Below are 19,264 nucleotides of genomic sequence, written 5' to 3' on the forward strand. Positions count from 1 at the left end.
TAGTAGATGCAGGCAGGAGTCGGTCTACTAATCTTGGGCGTGATACCTATATAATGATCATTGCCTGGATATCGTCATAATTATTTGAAGTTCTATCAATTTCCCAACAGTAATTGTTTTCCCATCGTTTGCTATTTTCCTTGAGAGAAGTCACTAGTGAAACCTACGGCCCCAGGGTCTCTTTTCATCATATTTGCCTTGCGATCTACTTTTTTCCTTGCGTTTATTTTTAGATCTATTAAACCAAAAATTTGAAAATACCTTGCTGCAATTTATTTGTTCTGTGATATATTTATCCTATCTACCACTTTTTCCCTCACATCCTTTGCCTATCTTGAGGCGTCGTACCCCGAAAGGGATTGACAACCCCTTTAACACGTCGGGTTGCGAGGTGTTGTTATTTGTGTGCAGGGGCTGTTTACATTGTGTTGCTTGGTTCTCCTACTGGTTCGATAACCTTGTTTTCATATCTAAGGGAAATACCTACCACCGTTGTGCTGCATCATCCCTTCCTCTTTGGGGAAATACCGACATAGCTTCAAGCGACATCACTCCCCCTCGCCCAAAGGCAAGGATGCAGCACAACCAGAATAACAATATGATCTACGTCACGACCTCGCCATTAGAGCAAGACACACAAGATCCATCTATGGATTTTGAAATTACGCCCCAGCTGGAAGGGACGGATGCCAAACTTGGCACGAACGAAACAATAGAGTTCGGGAATAGCACCGGGCTGACATGACAGACGATCTCCGGCACGATGTAGCCTGGGTCAGGGGCGCTGCTCATCCGATGTGCTTCACGGATGAGGTAATGTGGCATCAGTTCCCTGAAGGGTTAAACCCGTAAACATTGAACAATATGACGAGATAACAGACCCGGCCGTATGGATCAAATATTATCTTCTCCACGTTCATATTGCACGAGGAGATGATCACCACGCCATAAAATACCTACCACTTAGGCTCAAGGTGAAGGAAATATGCCCTATAGGAAATAACAAAGTTATTATCTATTTCCTTATTTCATGATAAATGTTTATAATTCATGCTAGAATTGTATTAACCGGAAACTTAGTACATGTGTGAATACATAGACAAAACATGTTGTCCCTAGTATGCCTCTACTTGACTAGCTCGTTAATCAAAGATGGGTATGTTTCCTAACCATAGACAGGTGTTGTCATTTGATGAACGAGATCACATCATTAGGAGAATGATGTGATGGACATGACACATCCGTTAACTTAGCATTATGATCGTGACCATTTCATTGCTACTGCTTTCTTGATGACTTATACAAGTTCCTCAATGAGATTATGCAACTCCTGAATACCGGAGGAACACTTTGTGTGCTACCAAACATCACAACGTAATTGGGTGATTATAAAGGTGCTCTACAGGTGTCTCCGAAGGTGTTTGTTGGGTTGGCATATATCGAGATTAGGATTTGTCACTCCGTGTTTCGGAGAGGTATCTTTGGGCCCTCTCTGTAATACTCATCACTATAAGCCTTGCAAGCATTGTGACTAATGAGTTAGTTGCGGGATGAAGTATTACGGAACGAGTAAAGAGACTTGCCGGTAATGAGATTGAAGTAGGTATGATGGTACCGTTGATCGAATCTCGGGCAATTAACATACCGATGACAAAGGGAACAACGTATGTTGCTATGCGGTTTGACCAATAAAGATCTTCGTAGAATATGTAGGAACCAATATAAGCATCCAGGTTCCGCTATTGGTTATTGACCGGAGATTTGTCTTGGTCATGTCTACATAGTTCTCGAACCCGTAGGATCTGCATGCTTAACGTTCGATGATGATTGGTATTATGAGTTTATGTGATTTGATGTACCGAAGTTTGTTCGGAGTCCAAGATGAGATCACGGACATGTTGAGGAGTCTCGAAATGGTCAAGACATAAAGATTGATAGATTGGACGACTATATTCGGACACACGAAGTGTTCCGGAGAACTTTCGGATAAAACCAGAGTACCTAGGAGTTACCGGAACCCCCCGGGGGGTTAATGGGCCCCATGGGCCAAGTAGTGGAAGAGAGGAGGCAAGCCAAGGTGTGGCGCGTGCCCCTCCTAGCCCAAACTGAATTGGACTAGGGGGCACCCCCCATTTCCTTCTATCCTTCCCCTCCTTCCTTCTTCTCCTAGTAGCACTAGGAAAGGGGGAACCTACTCCTACTTGGAGTAGGATTCCCCCCTTTGGGCGCGCCCCTTATGGTCGGCCGGCCCCCTCCTCTCCTCCTTTATATACGAGGGAGGGTGGCACCCCATAGACACACAAGTTGATCTTTAGCCATGTGCGGTGCCCCCCCTCCAAAGTTTTCCACCTCGGTCATATCATCATAGTAATTAGGCGAAGCGCTGCGCCGGTAACTTCATCATCACCGTCACCACGTCGTTGTGCTGACAAAACTCTCCCTCAGCCTCAGCTGGATCTAGAGTTCGAGAGACGTCACCGAGCTGAACGTGTGCAGATCACGGAGGTGCCGTGCGTTCGGTAATTGATCGGTTGGATGACGTTCGATTACATCAACCACGTTACTTAACGGTTGCGCTTTCGGTCTACGAGGGTATGTAGACACACTCTCCCCCTCATTGCTATGCATCACCTAGATATATCTTGCGTGATTGTAGGATTTTCTTTGAAATTACTGCGTTCCCCAACAGTGGCATTAGAGCCAAGTCTACACGTAGATGTTATATCCACGAGTAGAACACAAAGAGTTGTGGGCGATAATAGTCATACTGCTTACCAGCATGTCATACTTTCATTCAGCGGTATTGTTGGAAGAAGCGGCCAGGACAGACATTACATTACCGCGTTCATGAGAGTGGTTCTACCGACGTGCTTATGCACATAGGTCGCTGGCGGGTTTTTGTTTCTCCAACTTTAGTTGAAATGAGTGTGGCTACGCCCGGTCCTTGTTGAAGGTTAAAACAGCACACTTGACAAAAAATCATTGTTGTTTTGATGCGTAGGTAAGAACGGTTCTTGCTAGAAGCCCGTAGCAGCCACGTAAAACTTGCAACAACAAAGTAGAGGACGTCTAACTTGTTTTTGCAGGGCTTGCTGTGATGTGATATGGTTGAGGCATGATGTGATATAAATTGTTGTATGAGATGATCATGTTTTGTAACAAAGTTATCGGCAACTGACAGGAGCCATATGGTTGTCGCTTTATTGTATGTAATGCAATCGCCATGTAATTGTTTTATTTTATCACTAAGAGGTAGCGATACTCGTAGTAACAATAGTTGGCGAGACAACAACGATGCTACGATGGAGATCAAGGTGTCGCGCCGGTGACGATGGAGATCATGACGATGCTTCGATGATGGAGCTCATGAGCACAAGATGATGTTGGCCATATCATGTCACATATTTTGATTGCATGTGATGTTTATCTTTTATGCATCTTATTTTGCTTACTACAGCAGTAGCATTATAAGATGATCCCGTACTAAATTTAAAGGTATAAGTGTTCTCCCTGAGTATGCACCATTGCTACAGTTCGTCGTGCCGAGACACCACGTGATGATCGGGTGTGATAAGCTCTACATTAACATACAATGGGTGCAAGCCAGTTTTGCACACGCAGAATGCTCGGGTTAAACTTGACGAGCCTAGCATTCGCAGGTATGGCCTCGGAACACTGAGACCGAAAGGTCGAACGTGAATCATATAGTAGATATGATCAACATAGTGATGTTCACTATTGAAAACTACTCCATCTCACATCATGATCGGACATGGTTTAGTTGATTTGGATCACGTGATCATTTAGATGACTAGAGGGATGTCTATCTAAGTGGGAGTTCTTAAGTAATATGATTAATTGAACTTTAATTTATCATGACTTAGTCCTGATAGTTATTTTGCATGTTTATGTTACTGTAGATCAATGGCCTGTGCTACCGTTCCTTTGAATTTTCATGCGTTCCTAGAGAAAGCTAAGTTGAAAGATGATGGCAGCAACTACACGGACTGGGTCGGTAACTTGAGGATTATCCTCATTGCTGCACAGAAGAATTACGTCCTGGAAGCACCGCTAGGTGCCAGGCCTGCTGCAGATGCTACTGATGACGTTAAGAATGTCTAGCAGAGCAAAGCTGATGACTACTCGATAGTTCAGTGTGCCATGCTTGTCGGCGTTCTGGGAACGGGGGTCCCCAAACTTTCTTGCCAGCGGCCTGCGGCGTGGCTCGAGCAGTGGCCCAGTACGGCCCGTCTTCATCAACCCAGGTTCAAGACCCTCGCGAGGGGCCATGTCACGCCCAATATGCGACCCTATCCAAAAGGAACTCGAAGGTCCCACCAAGGATAGACCAGCATATTGAAATGCTTTTGCCAGGTGGATATCATTACATCAACATTACATAATAGATGGGGTTACATACAAGAGGCATACAATGACACACGAATACAACATCACGATACATAAGAGCATCATCCGACTACGGATGAAACACAAATAGAAACTCAAACGACATCCACCCTGCTAGCCTAGGCTGCCCACCTGGAACCTATCCCCTGATCAAAGAAGCAGAAGAAGAACTCCAAACAAGGAAACATCACTCTCACATCATGATCGTCGCATAACCTGTACCTGCAACTATTGTTGTAGTAATCTATGAGCCACGAGGACTCAGCAATCCCATTACCATGGGTATCAAGACTAGCAAAGCTTAAAGGGAAGGAAGGGGTAAAGTGGTGAGGGTGCAGCAGCGACTAAGCATATATGGTGGCTAACATACGCAAATAAGAGTGAGAAGAGAGCAAACGGAACGGTCGTGAAACTAGCAATGATCAAGAAGTGATCCTGAACTCCTACTTACGTCAAACATAACCCAAAGACCGTGTTCACTTCCCGGACTCCGCCGAAAAGAGACCATCACGGCTACACACGCGGTTGATGCGTTTTAATTCGTATCTGGTGTCAAGTTATCTACAACCGGACCTTAACAAATTCCCATCTGCCTATAACCACAGGCACGACTTTCGAAAGATTATACCCTGCAGGGGTGTCCCAACTTAGCTCATGATAAGCTCTCGCGATCAACGAAGGATATACCTTCTCCCAGGAAGACCCGACCAGACTCGGAATCCCGGTTTACAAGACATTTCGGCAATGGTAAAACAAGACCAGCAAGACCGCCCGATGCGCCGACAATCCCGATAGGAGCTACACATATCTTGTTCTCAGGGCAACACCGGATGAACACTACGTACAACTAAAACCAGACCTCTAGTTTCCCCGAGGTGGCGCTGCAAGTGGCTCTGGTTCGGACCAACACTTAGACAACCATTGGCCCGGGGGGGCTGTAATAAAGATGACCCTTGGGTTAATTACTCCCAATGGAAATATATGTGGTGGCGAGGCAAATGGTAAAACCAATGTTGGGCCTTGCTGGAGGAGTTTTATTCAAAGCGAACTGTCAAGGGGGTCCCATAAATCACCCGACCGCGTAAGGAACGCAAAATCCGGGAACATAACACCGTTATGAAGGAAACTAGGGCGACAAGAGTGGAACAAAACACCAGGCATAAGGCCGAGCCTTCCACCCTTTACCAAGTATATAGATGCATTAATAATATAAGAGATATTGTGATATCCCAACAAAATCCTGTCCACCATGGAGCAATCTTCAACTTCACCTGCAACTAGCAACGCTATAAGAGGGCTGAGCAAAGCGATAACATAACCAAGCAACGGTTTGCTAGGAAGGGTGTCAAAGGTTAGAGGTTCATGGAAATTTTGGGATGGCTTGATAAACAGGTGATAGGTAGTGCAGCATAGCGATAGAACGAAGCAACTAGCATAGCAATGATAGTAGTTAGATCCAGGGTAGCGGTCATCTTGCCTGAAATCCCGCAAGGAAGAAGAACAAGTCCATGAAGAAGACAAGCGGACGTAGTCGAACGAATCCTCACAACTCCGGAACGAAACCGAAGGCAACCCGGAAAGAAGCAAACAACATGGTAAACAAACATCACATAAACATGGCATGACACACACACAAGTATGATGCATGTCCGGTTTAACGAGGCATGGCATGGCAAAGTGCAACAAACAATACTACAAGTTAAGTGGAGCTCAATATGCAACGAGTTGCATATTGACGAAACACCACATCTGAGTTATTTAGTTCGCTCTCGTTTAGGTACACAACAATGTTAAATGTTGTTAAACATGGCAAGAGGTGAAGCAAGAGAAAACTACCTATCTAAGCAAGTTTAAATGAGGCCGGAAGTTACAAACGACAATTCCGGAAAATCCCCATGTGCATATTTTAGATTTGGTACTGTTCTGCCCTAAAACATATTTTAATATTGTTAAACAATAAAATAAAGTGCACCATGTTAAACTAGGCATTGTTCCACCCCATTTACATATAAAGTTTATTTAAAACCGAGCTACGGTTATTTAGTTATGAAATAAAACATTTTTAACATGGCATTTATGCAAATTAACACAAACAACATTTTAAACATTTTAAACATGGATGAAAATGGCATATTATTAATCTACACAAAATTCTAAGCAACTTACATGTTTAAACCATTTTACGATGCACGGTTTGTGAGATATTAAATGCATGAATATTGAGGGGTTTTCTGTAAAACTGTTAATTCACTGGATAAATAGGCAAATTCGTTCAGGAAAAAAAACACGGGCCGAAACTGGCTGGAGCAGGCCCAACAGAGGAGAGGCCAGGGGGCTGGGCGCGTCCTCACCTCGCTGGGCCGAATCTGGCCAGCTGCTGGGCCTTGGCCGGTTGAGGGGAGGCTGCAGGAGGGGCGTGCTGGGCCTGGAGGCCGCTGGCCCAGGCGCGACGCGGTCAATGAGCGGGCGAGCGGGCGCGCAGGCGAGCACCTGCTCAACACAGAGGATGCAGAGACCGCTGCGGCTTCAGGCGATGCAGGGAACGGAGGAGGTCGGGGAAGGACGGGTTCATGGCGGAGGCGGCGAGATCCAGCGGTCCCCGGCCGGATCTGGCGCGGAACGACGGCGAGGTCCTGCGTGGGAGCTCCACGAGGGCAGTGGCAACTGCTGTTACCTGAAGAAAGGAGGGAGAGAGAGATTCAGAGAGGGAACAGGGAAAGGAGAAGGACGAGAAGGAAACAGAGGAGGGACACGACTGTCCTGCTAGTCGCCGGCGCGGGCGTCGGTGAGGAGCACGGCGTTGCAGATCCGAATGGCGGGGGTCCTACGGATCCTTGCTCCGGCTTGCAGAAGAACGAGCGGCGCCATGTCCCTGTGCAGAGAACGAGAGAGAGAGACCATGAGAGAGTAGAGAGATAGAGAGGGAAAAGAAGAGAGAGGCAGGGGCACGCGACCTGGGGCGCGATGATGCTCGTGAACGAGGGCGCCATGGGAGGAGCTCGGGGCAGAGGGCTCGAGCATGAGCAGGGGATCGAGCCACCGAGGGGAGGCACTGCTGCAGGCTGGATGGATGGATTTGATCGAGGGGGATTCCAAGGAGGGTGGCTGCTGCTGGTTGGATTGGATCGATGGAAGGATGAGGCTGGTGATTGGCTCACTGGTGATCCCAAGGGGAAAACAAAGAGGAGACAAGGTGGAGGTTTTTTTGCAGCGGCGGGGAGGAAATGATTGATGGGATTGCCTAGCCTAGGGTTTGGACTGATATTTATAGCATTGGTTTTTTATACAAGGTGGTGGTTAGGGTAGAAGTTAAACCGGTACGTCCGATCGAAATCGGGCGGTCGAGAAAAATAGGCTAGGGAATCCAAATAAGGAAAGGGAGATGTTTTATAGATGTTAGGGGATGATCCGGATGCATCAGAAACGACAGACCGGTTCGGGTTCGGGTAAGTTTTCGGATGCGTGCAAGAGGTGGTCGGTGGTTGTGCAAAGAGGGGGTCGGTGCACTATACCAAGAGACTCCGGTTTAGGCAAGAGGGAAAACGAAGAACAAGGTTGGTCTAGAAACGGTCAACGAAAGCAAGGAGGGGGGGACGCGGCAACTACGAGCGGATGCAAGTTTTATGAAAACGATGACGATGCAATGCGAATGATGACATGAGACGAGATGCATGACAAGAACAAAATGCAAAACAACAGACAAAACCCAACCACGGAGGAAATAAAATATCGCATCTCCGGAAAAGGCAAGAGTTGGAGTTACGAATATGGAAAGTTGTATCCGGGGCGTTACAACACTCCACCACTACGAGAGGATCTCGTCCCGAGATCTAGGATGGCACCGGAGAGAAACGGAAGAGGAAGAGTAAAGGTAAACTAAGTTGCTTCTTCGACAAACGAGTGAAACCATGAACCTTGAGAGGTTGAACAAATTGAAAGGAAGAACACAACATAGATGAATGAGATTGCAACAATCCGTTAGAAAAGAGGAACAAGGAACATTACGATAACTTGAAGGTTGCAAAGACATGAATCAAGAGTTTAATGGACAAGATAGGGTTCAAAACCACTCCGGTTACAACAAGATGAGAGAGGAAGAATTCAGGCAGCACTCCGGTTGAACATGGAAGGAATAGAACATGAACTTGAGAAGATGGGAAGATACTTGATGAAATCAACAACACACTACCTCCGGAACTATTGAAAGAATGGCATAATGGGTGAGAAGGATTTCATTCAGCACTCAGGTTGGAAAGAGAGGCAAAACTTGACAAGATGAAATAACTTGAATGAGAACACAACACTCCGGTTAAATGGATAAGCAAGAAAAGAACACGAACCTCACAATTCGAGATGATGAGTGAAAAGAGGAACATCACAATGCCTCCGGAACGAAAGAATAGAATCTAGATTGTTGGAATAAAGGGGCGGAGAAGAAAATGACAATTTCTGCCACAAATGAACTTGGAAAGCATCCTTGCAAAGAAGGATTGAACGGAGTTGTTGGAAAATCAACAACGAAAAACACAAGTTTGTAGTGGGCTTATGGAAAACTTCTCAAAATTGAGGCGAAATTCTGTCACTAACGGAAACAATAGATTGGATTGAGGTCAACATGGAGATGACAACTCCTTTCGCCGAGAGGATAGGAGAAAAACTTGGATCATTGATAAGCACCACAATAGCAACATTCCTTAGGGAAGGCTTTAGGTTAAATATAACCCAAGATAACTGCAACAAAGAAGTTGATTGGTCAAAAAGATCTCTTGAACGAAGAGAAAATGACGGATTTAAAATACCTCATTCTTGACAACATATGAATCATGAAACATGAAGGAAATTGTCAAGAGTGACATAACACCACCTCAAAAGATAAGGTAGAAAGAATTGCACTTTGGAATGCAAGATGAAGAATACTTGAACTCCTCAAAACAAGACATGTGTTGAGCACCATGTTTATTTTTAGAGTATAGCTTGGCGGATCTTAGCTCCGAGAGAAATCTTGAAGAACAAAATGAGAATGAAAGAAATCCTTGATGAACCATCATGTAGAGCCTCCATGAAGAACTCCGGTAATGAAAGGATGATAGAAAGAAAGAGAAGTTGGAAACACAAGGTGAAGCCTTGCCATGATTTAGATGGAGCTTTGCGATGATATAACCGAGAGAACTTGGAACTCTGGAAAGAAAAGATGAATACTAGAACCGAGAATTACTTCATCATGATCAATCTCCGGAAGAAGGAATTAATCACTTGGATGAAACAAGAATAAGAATTATGTCATGCCTATCCTTCACCAATTTAAATTGATGACAAGCAACGGATTTGGCATACTACTTATTCTCATAGAAAGAATTAAGAGAGATATAGCATAAACTTCAGAAGGTATTGATGGAACCACCGATGGGATTTGGAAACAACGAATAATTGATATCATAACGGAGGAAGAGAAATCCTGAACGAACCACCGTAAGAATTGAAAATGAAAGTAGCAAAGGCACAATTCACCGGGAAGAATGAAGATACTTGAGGGGATTTAGATACAAGTGAACGAAGAGATCATGAGCTTATTAGAGAATACATGAATGATCCACCGGTAAGATTTGGAGAACAAAAGTTGAAGGTTGAGAATGAGTAATATTCAGAAATGATGGCATATGGATTATCAAGAAAGGAAGCGACTCCTGAAATACATAAGATGGTTGAAAAGAATTCTCACAATCGAAAACAATTATGAGAGGATGGCATCAAGCTTGAACTACGCATCTTTGGAAGAACGGGTAAGGATTTAAGAGGAACTCTTCTTCGGTCTTCAAAATCCGAGAAATGACGACGAGAAACACCACCATAAATTGTTGACATACTCCGAAATGAATAATAGAAAGGTTGAATCAACGATGAAAAGAATTTGAAAGATCTTGGAGAAAGACATTTGACTGATGATATTTCATTCTTACGTCAAACTTTCAAATGAATTTGAGAATCGCTCCTGATAATTCGAAGAGTCAGGTAAGATCCTGGGAAAAGACCTGTGGGTTAGGGCCCACTAAAAAGAAAACACCGTTGGAAATGATTTTAAAGAGAGATTGCACCGGTTGAATTAAATAGCTTGAATGAGATAATGATCTCCAAATAGATTCAACGGATTAAGAATGGAAACACAAATCTTCAGAGATATCTTCAACACTCTGGAACACATGAATAGCCAGAGGTGAGTGATTGAGAGGTGCACCCGCATGAGAAAGCATTTGACACGAGGAAAGGAATATGATCAACACTGAAAGCTTGAATTGGATCCACCGGAGAAGAAACAACAATGAAAGATGATGAACTTAAAACTGTTGAGCATCTTCTTGGGAAATCACCGGATAAGAACATTGACAGGAAAAGAATGGAGAAACTTCACATGAATAAATGGATACTTGATTAACATATATGTCACATCCCTAGCTGCTGGTAGTGCTCTAGGCTAGCTTCATGTGTGCATCATGTCTATATTTTCGAAACTTGAACTGAGGAATTTTGGAAGCCTCAAAAACTTAAATAAAAGAGGGGCAAAAACCCTAGAAATCTCATTCATTGCTCCAAAATGCTCTTCTTAAATGTTTGATAATTTTTGGTAAGGGTTCTGGTCCCAACCAAAATATTGAACATTTTTAAGGAATTATTTTTGGGACTTTGGATTTAATTCATTAGCTATTTGAATTTGAATTATATTCATATAATTAGAATATAATTTCAAATACCCCTGAAATATTTTATAAGCTTTTGGAAGAGTCCATCTAGCAATATAAAATATTCAGAGGAGCTTTGGCATTGTTTGAATTATTATTTTTAATTCAAAACAGTGGCAAAAGAATTAAATAAAAGAAAAACAGAACAGAAAATAAAAGACAGAGAGAGAGAAGGAAGTTACCTGTCAGCCCACCCGGCCCAAACCTACCTGGTGGCCCAGCAGAAGCCGGCCCAGCCCACCACTGCAGCCCTCCATCGTCTTCCTCCCCTCGCCCCGAAGCAGCTGCGTGCTCGCACGCGCACGGCCGTGCGGCCACCTCCTGCTTGCCGACGAGCCCCTGGCCGCGTGGACGACTCCCGCAGGCCGTACCGATCCCGCTGACCGTTTCGCTCACTCTCCCCCCTCGACCCTCCCTCCTCTGTTCCCTCTCTCCCGCCTGGACCGAACGGAGCCGCCGTCACCGACGAGCTCCCTCGCGGCCACAGCCACCCCCTCGCTCCCTCTCCACACCCCTGAGCTCCGTCCCGACCCCATGAAGCTCCACCACGACGCATGCGATGCCGGGTGCCCTGTAGCCACGCCATCACCGCCATCTTCATCGCCACGGCCGGCAATCGCCGCCGTTCGATTCGCCGCCGACAGGACGTCCCCGAGCCCACTTAGCGTCTCGTCCGACTCCCCGTGAGCTCCTCTTCTCTTTCCCTCACTCCCCGCAACTGATTTCGTCCCCTAGCTCCTTCTTCCACCACGGCCGAAGCTCGCCGCCGCCGTGCCTCGTCGCCGTCGTGGCCAGAGCCACTGGAGCTCCCACCTGAGTGCACCATCGTGCTCAGAACGTCTCCACGAGCCCGTTGCCTGCCGCAGCTCGCCCTCTCGTGCCCCCTAGTGGTCGCCTGTGTCTCACCCGAGCTCCGGCGGCCGCAACCGAGCTCCCCGCCGTCGACTCCGGCCACCCCAGGCCCGGAGACCACGACCATCCGACGCGCCATCGCGCCAGCTCCCCGTAGAGCCAAAGGGCGCACCGAACGGTGCAGTATAGACGAAACCCGAGCCACCCCGGTGCGTCTCCGCCGCGTTTTGGGTCGTCGCCGGTGAAACTCCGGCGACTGCCGACGTGGCACGCTTAATTAGCGCTAATGACGCCCTAACCAACCCCCTAGGCCACTGACTGTGGGCCCCACCCCTGGTCAAACCTCAGTTAGCGCTGGGTTTGACCGGGATTAGCTCCTGTGTCACTAACGTGTGGCCCCCACATGTCAGGTTTAACCTGGGGCGCCCAGTTGACCCTGCTGACGTCACTGTGACGTGGGGCTGACGCAATAAGTATTTTCTGGATTTAAAAATAATCAGGAAATTCCAGAAAATAGCTAAAACTTCAATAAATCATAGAAATTCAACCGTAACTCCAAATTAAATAATTTATATATGAAAAATTATCAGAAAAATTCAAGGAATCCATCTGTACCATTTTCATGCATGTTAGAACAACTTATAGCTGCTGTTTAGCACAAATCAATTAAATGGCATTTGAATAATCACATATGGAGTTTGAATTTGAATCTTGTATTCAAACCAACTTCATTTAATCTGTTGCTAGTTGCATTAGCCCAAAACACATTCATTTTGCCATGTCATGATCATGCATCATATTGTGCATTGCATTGATTGTGTTCCCTTTTATGTTGCCGGTATTTGTCCCCTCTCGATAGACGTGATACCGATGATGTGATCGTTGACACTGATGAAGACTCAATGCTATCTTCAGAAGTGCCAGGCAAGCAAAACCCCCTTGTTCATTCCGATACAATCCTACTCTCTCGCTCCTGCTCTCTTTTACTGCATTAGGACAACACCGATTCATCTGTTACTTGCTGCGGTAGCTGAACCCCTTTATCCTTTGCATGACCTGTCATTGCCACAGTAAATAGATGAAACCCACTAGCATGAGTAGGAGTTGTTTGAGCCCTGATGTGCCTACTCATTCATGCTTGTTTGTCATGCCTGCTACTGCTTAGAGTTGAGTCAGGTCTGATTCATCGAGGATGAATCAGAGGTGTGTGAACATGTCCTACTATGTGTGAGCTAAGTGTGTGAACATGATTTGGTAAAAGGTGTCGGTGAGAGGCCATGTAGGAGTACATGGTGGGTTGTCTCATTGAAGCCGTCCTTAGGAACTGAGTTCTGTGTTTGTGATCCATGATTCAGCTACTACCATGCATTGGGCCCGGAAATATGACCCCGCTCGACTTCTTATTCACCCTAGTCCTCTGTCCAGGAGTTGCAAGTAGTTTCTGGTGTTTGTAGCTTACTGGAGGCCGTGGACAGCGCTGACCATAGGGGTGGGCTGTGATGCGGTAGGTACGTGGCACGGTGTACCGGATGCCCGTTTGGTATCTCGGGAACCCTGTTCACATCGTTTGGGGCTGTGAGCGAAACTCCGGCCGGATCTCCTCATGGATGGAACCCGAATAGGCGATAAACCTGGACTAGAGACTTGAGTGTCTAGGTAGGTCGTGGTCTACACCCTCGTCGGCTTTCGCTTGAAGTCTGCCGAGCACATGTCGTGTGCAGACGCTAAGTGGTGGAAACATGTATGAAGAAGTACACCCCTGCAGGGTTAACATCATCTATTCGAATAGCCGTGTCCGCGGAAAAGGACTTCTGGATTGCTTATATCAGTTCATAGACAAGTGAAAGTGGATACTTTAAAATGCGCAAGATAAGCGTGAGTGCTATGGATGGCGTTCTCGTAGGGAGACGGGAGCGGATCCATAGTGGTGTATTGATATGGTGAATATGTGGACTCGTGTGCGCCACCTCAAAAGAGTCGCTTGCAGTCGTAGTTTAGGATAGCCACCGAGTCAAAGCTGGCTTGCTGCAGTTAAACCCCACCATCCCCTTGTTGAAAATGATGCATATGTAGTTAGTTCTGATGTAAGTCTTGCTGGGTACATTTGTACTCACGTTTGCCTATTTTATGTTTTTGCAGAGAGACTTCAGTCTCACTAGTAGTTCCACGTGGACTTCGACGTTTAGCTTGTTACCTCAGCTACGATCTTGTGCCCCGGCAGGATCTGGTAGATAGTCAGGCTTCTCAGCCTTTTTCAGTTATAGATGTCTGTACCCAGACATGATAGCTTCCGCTTGTGCTTTGACTTGTATGCTCTGATTGTTGGGTCATGAGACCCATGTTTGTAATATCTCGCTCCTCGGAGCCTATTGAATAAATTACTTGAGTCGTAGAGTCATGTTGTGATGCCATGTTGTACTTGCACATATCGAGCATATTGTGTGTATGCTATTGAAATGCTTGGTATGTGTGGGATCTGACCATCTAGTTGTTTATCTTTAGTAGCCTCTCTTACCGGGAAATGTCTCCTAGTGTTTCCACCGAGCCATGGTAGCTTGCTACTGCTCCGGAACACTTAGGCTGGCCAGCATGTGTCCTTCTTCGTTCCTGTGTCTGTCCCTTCGGGGAAATGTCACGCGATGAATACCGGAGTCCTGTTAGCCCGCTACAGCCCGGTTCACCGGAGTCCTGCTAGCCTAGTGCTACAGCCTGGATTCACTCGCTGATGACCGACACGTTCCATGCTGGGTCATGAATGCCTGTCCCTGTAAGTCTGTGCCACTTTGGGTTTACGACTAGCCATGTCAGCCCGGGCTCCTTATCATATGGATGCTAGCGACACTGTCATATACGTGTGCCAAAAGGCGCAAACGGTCCCGGGCAAAGGTAAGGCGACACCCGTGGGAATACCGTGCGTGAGGCCGCAAAGTGATATGAGGTATTACATGCTAGATCGATGTGGCATTGAGTCGGGGTCCTGACAGCGCTGGTATCAGAGCTTGACTGCCTGTAGGATTACCAAGCCAAACTGGTCGAAGTTGAGTCTAGAAATTCTTTAGTTATATAAGGGAATTGATTGTGGGATGGAACGTAAGGCTCTTTTTACTCCTTACACCTTATGCCTTCTGATCTGAGTCATCATCTTCTCTTCTACGGGGATTAAGAACTAGGCTATCTCTTCTTTCTATCAGGATCACGTGTTACTAATCCGTAGACTTATAAGATTGTTGGATTAAGCCTCAGTTCAGTTCCTACCTCCGTATGTTAATTGTTGATCTCGAAACCTTGATATTGTGCTTCTGAGTGGTTATGCCACCATTTTTGTGAATGTCTCAAATCTTTTCTGAGCATTTACAGCCGTTATGCTGTCCGAGTCATCCCAGGTTTCTAAATAGTCGGATGCATTTGCAAATCCCTTCCTCCTGTTTCCGTGGTGCCTTTGGTCAGATTAATCACACAAATCAGTGAGTTGAGGTACTTTATTGCCTTGACATATATGTTGGAGCTAGTATTATGACCCTAGGTGTCTTAGGGGATCATCTAGTAATTTAGCCATGATTTGTGTTCCCAGTGTGATGATTCTGGCCATCATTCTCGAAAGCATCCCGTGATGCTACTTAGTAGTAGGTATTCTATTCCTGGGTTCTTGAACCCGAGATTCACTCTACTTACTTCATGTTGATAGTAATTGCTAGCGCCTTTAGGATATTAGTAACTTTGCGATAGTTCTCGAGGTTCGTGGTACATCCTTCTTCCAATTACCATGAACCATTCTTGGCAGAAGTTCTTCTGAACCAAAAGATGACAACAAGAGTGCTCTCGATGAGTTCTCCATTATATATTGTGACCCTGCCAGTTCTACTTTTCTGCATGGGTTATTCGGAAGAAACTTGTTGAACTTGGTTCGACATACTAATCTATGCATCCACAACTCAGAAAGTTATATGTTCCTTTGAGTTGTCCCTCTTTAGTTGTCTACTGACCTTCGTCTATCAATTGATAGTCAAGAGTATGCGTGCGTTCGTTTATCGATGCCTACTACTTTTGTGGTCCGTCAAGCCATTCTATCGCGGAATGACTAGGAGAAACAAACTCCAGTACCTCATCCATATCTAGGATTGGGTCAAAGTAGTTGTATTCCGCAGATCAAATGCCAATCTAGCTTTTGGTTCTGTTCTACCTTGGAGTATTACCTTATTCTATATCGAGATTGTTATAGGAATTGCACACCATCCTATGAACTCTTGGTACAGTGATACTTCTCACCATCATTAGTCATTCCTCGGCCCTCGTGTTGATGCAACCGGAATACCGACAAATGAATTGTGATGTGTGAAATCAATACTCCCAGCAACCTCGTTGCTTGGTAGTTAAAGGATAATAATTTCATTCTTAGTATGTTGGTTTTTGAATTATCCTTCTAAGACTGATCGTGCTACCTAGTCCTTATTTCGGTGCACCCTTCGATTGATGAGTTAGGATCTTGTCAAGTCCTCACTCATTTGATCATATCGCCTTGCCCTCAAAAGCGAGATTGTTCTCAAGCTTAGTAACATACCGGTGGTTCGTGATTTTCCGAATATCTTCTCGGAAGTATTACCAGGTTGTCACCTGACTGCTATGTTGAGCTCGTGATCAAGTCGGGTTCTTGTGAACCACCCTTTCTCCAAGAATCTGTGATGGATATCCCGGAGCTAGTTGGTTAAGCTAGACAACAACTTGGAGAGTTGGAAGATAAAAGCTTGTCTGACTTAGTTCATGTTAAGGGATATCTTTCTGTGTATGTGTGTGTGTTGAAGAAAGATGATATCTTCATTAATTGGTCCTTGTGATCAGTTGTTGGACCTATTGTCTTACCCCATCTATAATTTGAGTATGGGCTATCATCCAATCAGACCAGAACCAACGATATTCGTAATGTTGTCTTACTCGTGGTTGATCCCTCGAGCATACACCATTATATCTTTTGGGTCTGACCAATGCTATCACCGTGTTCACATGATGGTGGAAGTCCAGTGATATGGAAATTCCGATGAGTTGTTGTTGAGCCCATTGACAACATCCTTATCTCCTCCATGATGTTGTTGAACATTAAGTTAGTGTTGGAAACTTTTGAAAGCATTTTCTTCATGCTAGCTCATGAAGTACTTGTTTGATGAAAGGAGTGACTTCCTTTGATTCACGTGCATTTTGATGTAAGTTGCCGTCGTGAATTCGAGAAAGTTTGTTTTTGCTCCTTTGGAATCATCCCAAGTCGGTCATGCACGTGCGAAGAATTCTGTGGTCTGTTAGACTGATCATCTTCATTCCATATGTATATCCTAGCACACCAAGCCACTGATTGACTCGTTCAAGGAAAAGAAGTCTATGCTTGGGATCTAATCCATGGACTTGCGTAAAGACTTCGATATCCTCGATTATGGTTCCCCACCTGAACTCGGTAGTGATTAATTATAAGACTACTACATGGCCATGCTTGTCTGGGACAACGTGTCCACATGTTTGTAGCAGAACCAGCTCATGTTTTGGAGCTTACTATCATAGCTCACTCCCCGAGAATCCCGCAACATTATCTCGTCGATTTGTGTTGCAAACTTTCATTTTTCTTCCTAGACTCGATGAGCCTGGAATATCCTGACACCAACCAGATCTGAATCTCAGGCAGATATGATGGTTGGAACATTTCCCCAAGATCTATAATATTGGTCTCTCGATAACCTGTAAGGTGGATGTCGTGGCCAACACACCCAGCCGGAAGACCTCCTGTTGTAGTATCTTGATTTGAGGAAGTTGGCCACCTCCCCATAGGGATTTCGTAGGATTTACTCCCTAGTTGCCCCTATGGATTTTGAGATCCCGAAGTCCGACCTTTTTACTTGATGTTCTAGATATCAAACCATATCTATGAATGGGTTACGCTAGCACATCAAGGAGAACATTAGAAGCGGAGTGCTAAATGTCTCTCAGTCGATCGTCCAGATTTTGTTCCTTGGCTCGCTAAGGTGAAATCTGAGAAAGTGTTATCCTCCTTTGCATCTGCATCGTCCATCGCTATTCATCATGGTAGTAAGTTGTGTTGCCAGAATCCTTGACACGGATATTGGTAAAACCTTGATGATTATGGAAATGCTCAAGTTCTTGAGAGCACGCACAAGCGTTAGGTGTTACCATCGGCACTAGCTAGGTTTGCTCTCAACTTCCTCGGTTATGCTATAACTTCTCAAACAGTGAATTCACTCTCTATTGTTGGGTTCTTCCCCAGTTACCAGAATCATTCCCAGCATTTGCATTTTGTTCCCAGCTTGCACCGCCAATGTGCCATTCTACCATGGGTCTCTTCCATTTCCGGTGATAAGCAAATTCATCCATTACGTTGTCTTCAACAAGGTAATCCACATCATCCAAGTCCGAGTATGCCATTCTACCGACCCCCTCCAAACGATTGGTCTAGAATTGCCTTAAATTGGTATAAAGAGTTTCAATGATCTTTGAATCAAAAGTAATTCTTTTTGCCACTTAAGGGGGTATATCTACGAGTCACCATCTGTCACATCCCTAGTCTGGTATGACTTAGACTAGCTAGCCATTTGTGCATCATATTTAAATTTCATTTAAATTTGAAATGAGGATTGGTGGAACCCTCAGAATCATTTTTGAAAATGACCCAAATAAAAATTTCTCCAAAAGGGTCCAAGAAAATGCTCATGTTGCCCTCTGAAAATATTGGACAGAGATAAAAATCAAAACAATATTTTTAGGAGCTCATGGATATTTAGTTTGGCCATTTGGATTAATTCGATAACTATTTGCATTGGAAATATATTAGTTATATATATTAATATATGTCCAAAAATTATGCCACCTGTTGGGGAGCTCTGGAATAATATATCTAGCTCCTGCAAAAATTGGCATAAGGTAATAAAATGATTTAATATTTTATTTAAATCAAAACAATGTCAGAAAAATTAGAAAACAAAAATAAAAAGAAGGAGAAGCTTACCTGGGGCTCCCCCCCTGTGCAGCCCAGCAGCAGGCCGGCCCAGCCCGCCCCCTCCTCTGTCGTCTTCGTCCTCGACAGAGGGAGGGGAGCGTGCCCGGCGCGCGCGCGCTCCACCGCACCACGCCACCTCCCTCCCTGCTTGCCTGGAGCCTCCTCGTCGCCCTGGAACGCCGGAAGATGCCACGCAGCCCCCCCGTACCCTCTCACTCCTCCGATTCTTCCTCTCCTCTCCCTCGCTCTCTCTCTCCCGTGTCCGAACGCGTCGGTCGCC

Source organism: Triticum dicoccoides, chromosome 4B (assembly GCF_002162155.2).
Source record: "Triticum dicoccoides isolate Atlit2015 ecotype Zavitan chromosome 4B, WEW_v2.0, whole genome shotgun sequence".
Lineage (NCBI taxonomy): Eukaryota > Viridiplantae > Streptophyta > Magnoliopsida > Poales > Poaceae > Triticum > Triticum dicoccoides.